This window comes from Lineus longissimus, chromosome 3 (assembly GCF_910592395.1).
Source record: "Lineus longissimus chromosome 3, tnLinLong1.2, whole genome shotgun sequence".
In the NCBI taxonomy this organism is placed as follows: Eukaryota; Metazoa; Nemertea; class Pilidiophora; order Heteronemertea; family Lineidae; genus Lineus; species Lineus longissimus.
The window spans coordinates 20,825,502-20,834,497 of NC_088310.1; the positions used below are offsets into that span (position 1 = coordinate 20,825,502).

General features: G+C 43.2%; 1 long non-coding RNA gene across 1 annotated transcript; it reads right to left on the bottom strand.

Annotated features, from left to right (window-relative positions):
- Positions 1-1,531: 1,531 nt before the first annotated feature.
- On the bottom strand, positions 1,532-5,778 carry LOC135485073 (uncharacterized). The gene is made up of 6 exons (XR_010446522.1): positions 5,690-5,778; positions 3,862-3,985; positions 3,391-3,503; positions 2,935-3,066; positions 2,074-2,290; positions 1,532-1,757 (listed from the first exon to the last, which is right to left on the bottom strand). It is a non-coding gene; the product is annotated as an uncharacterized LOC135485073 (long non-coding RNA).
- Between the last annotated feature and the right edge of the window lie 3,218 nt (positions 5,779-8,996).

The window sequence follows — 8,996 nt, forward strand, 5'->3', positions numbered from 1 at the left end:
CCAAGTCTGCACATAATTACTGGTATGCAGATTTGCCCGCGAGGCAGAAAAGACCTGACAATTGCCACTGCTTTAGGAGTGTAGCAACAATATTGCTTCAAAGCAAGAAATGAATCTGCACATATTTACTGGTATGCAGATATGCCAGCAAGGCATCAAAACCTTCGTAAGCCCTTAATGAGCAACTCATTTATAAAGTTACAAACAGGATTTATCTTACAACTGTACTGCTCCAAAGAAAGAGCCAAGTCTGCCCATAACTACTGGTATGCAGATATGTCAGTGAGGCAGACAAGACCTGACCACTGCCACTGCTTCACAAGTGTAGCACTGATATTGTTTCAAAGCAAAACTTAAGTACGCATATAATCACTGGTATGCAGATTTGCCTGTTCGACAAAAAGACCCTGAACACTACCAAGCAACACTAATTTACAATTGTCATGAAAGAGTATACAGTTTGAGGGAAAGCCACATAACTATTAGATAATTGCCCTCTGTACTGGTGATAATCAGACTGGCTTGAAATTCTCATTATCGACCACCCCTCAGTGGAAATGAATCCAACAAAAAATGGGGTCAATACTGTATTACCCCGATGAGAAGCAACTGATGTCCCCCACTCTCAACCAAGATATTTGTGCGCGTACCGGTTTGACTACGGGCTGAAGTTGACGATGTACTCCTGACGGAGCCATTGGGTGCTTCGCCCGCTCATTGACCGAGGCATGGTGACCTGGAGACAGTGACCGGATTAGCACTAGCTGGTCGAAGGACACTTCACAGGGCGTCAATTCGCAACTTCTCATCTTTTTAAGGCACGACCTATTCACGTGGACCAAGGCTTACCCAAAAACCTACTCCTTACGTAGCGTGGGGTACCAACCCACCGCAGATTCAGGAGTGTGCAATGGTTTCGGAATATCCTACACCAAATTGTGCTGCCCATTCGCAATAGGTTTGCCGACCGCCATTCCCCTCTGACATCGCCATCTCTCAGACAGTAACAGAACGGGGCAATGGGGCTGCAAATTTTTCCCAGAGGGGCGGGATAATGATTATTTCAGACCAATCAGAGTGTCACAAGTTCAGAGCGAAATCACCTGACAGTTATATGGAGTTACACCAAAATGCAGACTCTTCATTTCATTTGTAAATAGGCATCGATTATTTTTGTTACATTCAATGGACCCAGTCCTACAAGTACAATCTCTGGAAGAGCCAAGTCTGCACATAATTACTGGTATGCAGATTTGCCCGCGAGGCAGAAAAGACCTGACAATTGCCACTGCTTTAGGAGTGTAGCAACAATATTGCTTCAAAGCAAGAAATGAATCTGCACATATTTACTGGTATGCAGATATGCCAGCAAGGCATCAAAACATTCGTAAGCCCTTAATGAGCAACTCATTTATAAAGTTACAAACAGGATTTATCTTACAACTGTACTGCTCCAAAGAAAGAGCCAAGTCTGCCCATAACTACTGGTATGCAGATATGTCAGTGAGGCGACAAGACCTGAACACTGCCACTGCTTCACAAGTGTAGCACTGATATTGCTTCAAAGCAAAACTTAAGTACGCATATAATCACTGGTATGCAGATTTGCCCACGAGGCAGAAAAGACCTGAAGACAGCCACAGCTTTAGGAGTGTAGCAACGTTGACGTGATCCTTGTCCACAACCGGCAGCTTGTTTACGAGAGATGTCACAGCGCTCTACCAGCTTCAATTACCAGTGGTTTTCCCGTTGAGGTGCTGAAAATAAGACAAGAGTTCTTTAGATTTTAATGACTTCTTCTACAAAGACAGAGTTTTTAGAAACAGCTCTATGAAAGGCCTCTTGCTTACTAAGAGAGGGTTATCAAATGCACAAGTACATCGTACATTGATTGCAGTTCACTCTGGAACCTTATCCGCCAGGAACAGCACTTAGCAAGTGTTATGACTAAAACCTGTTATAAACTTTTGACCTGTTATTCTCATCGTTCTGGACATACTTGCTTTCTGATAAGTTATCCGGCAGGCAGGCTACTGTACATCTATCCTGCACAGATTCACATTGCACACCAACCTTGTATTCTAAGATTGCTTGTCCGTGCAACAACATTTTAGATTCCTTCATCATTTTCTCCAGTCAGATTTGTTGTAGTCAGCTGATCACAGTGAAATCTTGTTAGTGGTGTTGGAGTTGCAACCCTCAGCATGTGGACTGATCTTGGCTTGATTACCAAGAGAACGATGGTGCGGTAGCTTTTCTCTTTTCAAGTCTGTGCCATCAGATGGACGAGCTGGAAAGGACCACAGTTTTCATTAATAAAATTTTCTAAACAAAATAAACAATGGCGCGAAACGGTCCCCTGGCTTTTCCACACCAAGATAATCATCTGCCTAATATGAAGACACTCAGGCAAATACGAAGCTGTTTTAGAAACAAATGCCATTACCTGCCAAAGGCAGATCACTGGTCTGAAGTGCAACTGACAACCATCACGTTTGCTGACAGACTCTGTGAATAGTTGTCAGTAACTTGTTACACACATTCAGCAAGATAAAATGTTGAGAAGTGTCTGCGTTATTGTCAAGTTTCTTATGCCTTGTTTAGGCCAACCTACCTTCAGTCCACACAGGGAACAACTGCTGATTTTCATCACAAGATGCCTTGGATGGTGTATCAATGTGATGAAATACTAAACACCCTCTCCAGATAATCAGCTGAGTCGGCTGCCTGAGACGATTTGATGTTGAGCAGATTTTGTTCATTATTTGGGCAGGAATCAAGATTCAAACTATGTCAACCAGGTTCAGAGACATGAATTTTACTTCAAGCTGTATGAGACTGCATACTTCTCTTGCCTGAATGAAGGGTAAGAAACTTCAATGCTTTTGACAGCTTTTCGACTAGTTGATGGAATATGAAGAACAATTTTCTTACCCGAAATATTTGTTCCTTCAAAAGTCGACTGAATCCCTCTTCATGATACACACACAGACCTTTATGATACAGACACAGATTTCTCCATGTATGTTGTATCTCTCCATCTCATCTTCCTTGAAACCATGCAGGCTGAAAAATAACTCAAACTATTAGAATACCTGAATTTGTAACACCTCAAGCTTTTCACTGCAAGGACGTCTTGACTGCAGCCAAATTTCTTCTGAATTTTTTAAAACATGTATTGACGAGTTTGTCATCGTCCTTTGCCAGATTGGCAAGGCATAGGCAGACAGATATATTCCGAAATCATGAGTTGTGATGATGGGAACGAGGCTGGTACTCAAGCCTTGGCCTGTTATTGAAAGAACAGGAAGTAGAGAGTACGATTTCACAGCCCACAGAAATTTTAGACTGGAATATTTTCAACGAGGAAAAAGACACTTAAATTTTTACCTCTATAAGTTCACAATATGAATTGATCCTTCCTAGAAATTGGGGATGGCGTTGAGGTGAAGTGAATCCATAGCTCAGCACTACACAAGGAGCAATATATCTGGTGACGCGGTCTACAATAAAACAATTCAAAGTTTAGCTGAATATTGAAAGGTATCTGATCATTCACGGTCAGCACCAGAAACCAGCAGGCCAATGACAGAGTCTCCAAGTCAATAAACCCAATTGGCGTGGCATGAAAAAGTCTGGGGCAAATGTGTGCAGCCTTGATGTGAAGAAAAATATTTCCTGGAGAATAACCTCAGTCTCCAAGCCCTGAGCAAACAACGAAGACAAAAGAGAACATCAAGCAGCTTCTCGATATCAATCCCTCAACTCTATGGGTATAATTCTGTACCAAGTCTGTCGTTGACAGTCCACTCACTCGGGAAGGAGGAAAGAGTTCAATTTCGAATCAATTTCAACATTTACCTCGATATACTCTAGATCTTGCTTGGTCTTGCTAGCAGATGGGGATGGGGGTGAGGTAAATTGAATCCATAGCTCAGTACTTGTCACTATTCTTGTTTGAGCAAAACGTTTCTGGCCAGGCTGCCTGCAACAAAACAATTTAAATTCTAGTTTTTAAAAGATGAATATCGAAGTGTATCTCAGAAACCAACGGTAACATCCAAAAGTTTCTGCAGCATGCAACAGCTGAAGAAATCTGATTGTCCGCATTTGCAGTTTTGCAAGCATGTATGGGACACCAGTGGCAGAGTGGCCGTTCAGAATGGCAGCTTAGGGTAAAAGCTCATCAAGATGTAGAAGAAAGCATGCAATGAATTTTTCTTCAGAATTTGATGGCTCCCATCCTATTAATGCTTCCTTCAGCTCGGCCCACATTACATGTGGTTGGGACACCAAACTGTCCTGGCGGGACATCTGAAATCTGAACACTGGATCTGATCTCTAGTTGACATTGACCTGCTCTCAAGAGACATTTACACATGCATGTACAATCTGAACACCAGGATCTAATTCTGGATGTGACATTGTCCATCTTCGTATAACCGGCTTTTCAATTAAACTCCCCTCTTACAAACTAGGCGCATTACTAAAAAGATGTCTTCAGGGCACATCTGAAATCTAAACACCCATTTGTGGATGAATGACCTGTCCTCAAGGGACATCTTTAACCTGAACACAAAAATGTGTTTGTAGTAGTGACATTTTTTTCCTCAAGGGACATCTGAAATCTGAACACCGAGATCTATTGGTGGTTGTTACACTGACCTGTATTGGAGGGACAACTTAGACATGAACAGAGTGATATATTTGTGGTTGTGATATTGACCTGTCCTGACGGAACTTCTTAAACCTGATCACCGAGGTATCATTGTGGTCTTGACATTGACCTGTCCTCAAGGGACATCTCAAATGACTAGTGAAGTCTTTATGAATTCTTGGTGGTTGTGATATGGACCTGTCTTCAAGGGACAAAACCTAAACACTGTGGTATTTTTGTGGTCTTGACATTGACCTGACCACAATGGAGAAAATGAACACCTACTTGTGGTTTTGACAGCGCCAGGTACCCCCTGGACTGTAAATCCCAACTTTTTTACTAATATCCCTGTTATGCAGGTATAAATTGTGAATGTCACAAAACCACAACCAACTTTGCGCCCCTCAACACTTGTGTGGATGCCACAGAGTTCTAGTGAAGATGTCAAGGACACTTCCCCTCTTGACAGTTGTGTGCAAATGTTTGGAAAATATCCCCATGGTGGGAAAGTTTTTTTGAGAAAATTGTGGTGCAAAAGGAATAAACTGTTCAATGGAACATAGCGAATATGTCGATTTCCTCCCCCTCCCCCATCCCCCATTCTCCCCTGCTAGGCCCTGCAAAAATCAAAACACGACCCACAGTCAATGTATGTTGTTCATGCACACAGCAAACACGTGCATATAACATGGCCGACGAAACATTGTATTCAGTTATCGCGCTGGACTGGTCCGTTTGAACATGATTTTCGCCATCAAAAATGGTAAAAATCGCCACGTAATTCAGTTGACCAGATGCAGAATTACACACAGAACAGGAATATCTGACTCCGGCACTTTGGTGAGTTTCATGTAACACCGAATCGGATGTTTTTTGATGAAAAAAATCCGCCGCGCACGTGCGGCCGGAACGCCGCCATCTCATCAAAATTTTGGCCAACCGCACAAAACTCTTTATCATTGCCTCGAAAACACAAGAAACGAAAAAACATCGGAATATGAATGAGCTGCGATATCTAATCTATGAACTTACCAACAAAAAGTTGTCTTTATTCGCGAAAAAGTGGTTAAATTAAAGAATTTAACGGAGAAGTTTCGAAAGATGAAAGCCGCCGCGTCGGAAAATTTCGCACGAGATCAGACGATTGTGATGACGTAATTATCATTATTCATTAGGCGGATGGCATGGATGGGGTGAACATGCGGAGCAATTTTTCGGCGGCAATTAAAAAAATTCCTGTGTATTACATTAGGTCCTAAATTAAATTTCTTTCCCTGGTAATTTTTTCCGCCACTCTTCCGAATTCAAATTCAAATTCAATTCAAGGTGGCACTACACAGTGTGGAGGACGGTGTCAAGAGCAGCGTCAGCAACCTAAAATGTGGAAGCGGGAATGATTGCCAACTGGCAAAGCGAGGGTGCGTCAAATAGGCCCCCGGCAACCGAAACGAGATAGTCTTTCAGTTCCTGCTGAGGCCAAATCATACATCCCAGGCACCATCATCTATACATTTCTGGGTTCGTATGAATCCAGAGAAGAAGTCTACGCCAATTTCATTACGTTTCATTTATAAATGCACCGATAGGTAACGCCATTTTTGACACCACTTGGAACATGAAAATTGTAAAGAATTGACCTAGAAATGGTATGATGTGTGCGATCTTCAAACGGGCCTAAATAGGTTCAAAATGAATGATTTTGGAATGACATTACCACTAGCAGATAGCCAAATGCATCTAGTTTCTTTATTTGATGTGAAAACATGGGGTCATCTCGGCATTTTTTTCGCTATATGGCCTAGAATTTGGACTTGCATAATTGATACTCGCACAACTACGCCCAACCTCGCGTGGCAGATGGAAGGCATGTTACATAGACCTATTGGGGCCAAATGCCACAGATGCCAGGCTCATAAAACCGCCAAAGATCCCTCTGCACATGGAAATTAAGACCAGGGCGTAAAAGTCAATAGTAGTTGGAACAGGATGGACCCATTCATGAACATGGAAACGACCTGCGTCTTAAGACTACTTTTCTCTCCGACGCTCTAACCATTATGTATGACACTCATCTCCGTAGGCCAGTCTGATGAAACATTAGTGATATCAGACGGGACTTCACTACGCTATGGTTGTTCATAAAATTTACGTCGGCCTCGTATATCGATCACGTGACTTGATGACGTCATTGGCACGTGGTGACGAATCAGCAGAGATTTCTGGACAGAACCTTTCATCTCCTAGCATCATGGACCACCGGCTCTCATCTCCCGCCCACTATGGACACCTCGGCTGTCATCTCCCTCCCACCATGGACACCTCGGCCGTCATCTCGTTTCATGGATCAAGGAAAGTTATGTGGCCAAAGCTAAAATGATGAAATCGAAAAAGGTTTCAAAATATGAGAAAACCAATCTTTATTCTCAATATTCTTCGTTATCAGCGACCAAGGCCCCTGCCAAAACCAACTCCTCCTGCAACAGAACAGATATTTTATTCGTATCACGGGAGGGTCAGGGTGGATGCGATGGCTAAATTTCTTCCATCCTTCTTAACATTCCGACCTTGCAACACACCAAGTCGGCAGCAGGCCCTTGCACAAAGTTTGTTTTGGCTTTCTACGTCACCTGTTCTTTTGGTGGGCCCATTGTTCAGGCCTTTTTTCAGACCAACTTGTGCATTTGCTGACAAAATAAAATCTGAGATTGGCTGGTGTGAAGTTGTCTATATTCGGTCTGAAGACAAAGTCACAACCAGAAAGACAAGTCGGTGGCATTTTTGGTTCGGGGACGGGACAGTCGCGATTGATGCAACAGCCAACAGTTTCGACCACACCCTTGTGTAGGCCTTGAAAAGAAGACTCGTCTTCAGGTAGGATGTAATAACATGTAGGCCTACATTGCGTGGCATGGTTGAATTTCACTTCCTACATGGACACAAGGCCTGTTGGAAATTGACCTAGGCCTATAAAATTATCCAGGCCTTGCGAGATAAATTGAGTTAAATTAGATTGAATGTTAATCTTGAGACAAGAATTTTTTTATCAACAAGGGTATGGCCGAAATGGGGGATTGCCACAAACCAAGTTGGACTGACGTCACTCTTGGCATCAATTGATCAGGGTGTGACGGCACAATTGAATGGTGTTGCAATAACTTTTTATTGACCAGATCAGTTCGGAGAAATAAGACCGCCGTAAAAGCTGATCGTGTACCATTTCACCTTGGCGAGTCCGTGTCCCCACTTTCCGCGGACATGCCAGTTTTCCACGGCTCCAGATAATGATCTCATCTGTGCGGGAAAACAAGCAATGCATCACATTGTAAATAACCCGATTTTTATAGCCAAAACTAAGCTTGTACCGTAGTATGTTGACATGCCTTTGGTTACTGACTCTGCGCCAACAATAGTAAATCAGCGCAAGCATAGGCCTCTCAGGTCACGTGAAGACCTCCCTCCCTCCACATAAGCTATAAATTCTGAATTTCCGATAGACCCTATATGGAGGACAGTCTCCTCCATGTTGAAATCCTTCCAATCATTTCCAATTGACCCGATCAAGGATATGCTCCTCCATGTTGAAATCATTCCAAGCGACAACTATAGCATCGAGGACATCATTCGGGTGGGAATAAGATACAATAATTTCGAGTAGGTGTGGACTGTCTCCTCCATGTAGGAAGCCTTCCAAAAGATGCACTTCCCATAGACTCGACCTCGAGGACAGTCTCCTCCAAGTAGAATCGAAATTCTTGCTAGAGACACCTCCAGTAGTCTCGAGGACGGTCGCCTCTATGAGAGAATAAGAGACAATCATTTCAGGTGGGTGTGGACTATAATCCTTCCAACAGGTAGAATCTTCAGGAGACATGTGGTGGGCATTGTCTCGGGAGTATCTTCTCTTATTATATGAATGGGTATGAAAGAAGATCACCATCATCGTCATAAACTCATAGCTCTACAGATGGAGCATAAGACATCCACGCGTCCGGGCCAGCAAGCCTTGTCAAGTAAACTCCGCCTCAACTCGCGCCACATCTTCGTCCTTGCCCAGGTTCCCCTCAAATATCACCGGTGTTCTATTCTATAAATTGAATCAACTTAGATCTCTGGATGAGACTTATAATTAGAGTAGAAGATGTATCTTGGTTATGTTCACACTTGGCGGCGATGGGACATAGTCGCAGAATTTGTTCTGCCAGGGACCCATGCTGCACCCATGAAGGAGGTCCAGAGTGCTTTCATTCTCCTTGGCTGTCTCCTATCCTATGCTTCGCTCTCTTCATATTTGTTGGAATGCAAGTGGAATCACCGGCAGGGGACGGAGGCGACCACATGC